Source organism: Cicer arietinum, chromosome 2, assembly GCF_000331145.2.
Source record: "Cicer arietinum cultivar CDC Frontier isolate Library 1 chromosome 2, Cicar.CDCFrontier_v2.0, whole genome shotgun sequence".
Lineage (NCBI taxonomy): Eukaryota > Viridiplantae > Streptophyta > Magnoliopsida > Fabales > Fabaceae > Cicer > Cicer arietinum.
In genome coordinates this window covers 46,728,464-46,729,555 of record NC_021161.2, presented here as the reverse complement: position 1 = coordinate 46,729,555, position 1,092 = coordinate 46,728,464, and positions in this window count along the sequence as shown.

Genomic DNA, 1,092 nt, shown 5'->3' with positions numbered 1-1,092 from the left:
AAAGAGTGTTTAAAAAAACAAAATAAAATAATATTTATTTCAATAGTATTATAGATATAAGTATTGAATTTGAAAATTTATTCAAAAGTTGCCAAGACTTTTGAAAGTCTTCCCCTAATGCATTTTTAGGTGATGATAAATTACTATTTGCCTCAATTTGTAAGCAATGCATGACATTTTGGTATACCAAAACAAAGAGATTTAGTGCAAAAAAAAAATCAAATCTCATGCATGGTGGGGAAACTACTCACCAATCCATTAAAAAAATTTTCTCCTCAAAACTCTCTCATTCATCTCCCTCAAAACTCTCAAACATAGTTATAAGCTTTGTTTAGAAGTTACGATAGAAAAAGAAGTGAGTTTTGGGGAAGGGGAATAACCAAAATATAGGAGAATCCCTCACTTAATTTGATGGATTACCCGAATAAATAACCTTTGATACCATATCATGACAAAATACATAATAATCATTTATCTTATTCATATGTAATACTTATGTAATTTTTTATTTTATTTGGGTCACTATCTTATAAAATATTTACAAAGTTATCTTTTAAAAGTTTATAAAATTATCTTTTAAGAACGTTGATTTGTCATTAAAAATGTTGATTGACAAGTTCTCGTAGGATTATTATTGATAATTTTATTTAATGTTGATGAAAATTGAAAAGAATGAGTAAGAAGATGATAAAGATCTATATGAAAGTTGATATATTGTTTATGGGTTTAAAGCTCTAACACAAAATGATACTCAATATAAGAACACAAAATGATACTCAATATAAGGATAGACTTATCACCCTTGTAAGTTGGGCTACTGCACATATCCCAAAATTTTAAAAGTTCAAAATATTAGTTTTATATTATCAACGTTTATAAATTATTAGATGTTTTATAATAATTTAGTGGTAGAATACAATATTTTCATGTTAATTATCAAAAGATGTATTTTTTTACATAATTTATTTTTTATTTTTTAGTTTTTAGTGCATAAGAGAGTCTAAGTATGAACAAAGTTAACAACCGTTTCACCAGAAATAATTACGCATGTCTACAAGTTTCTCCTTCTCATTCATGGAATCATGGACCACA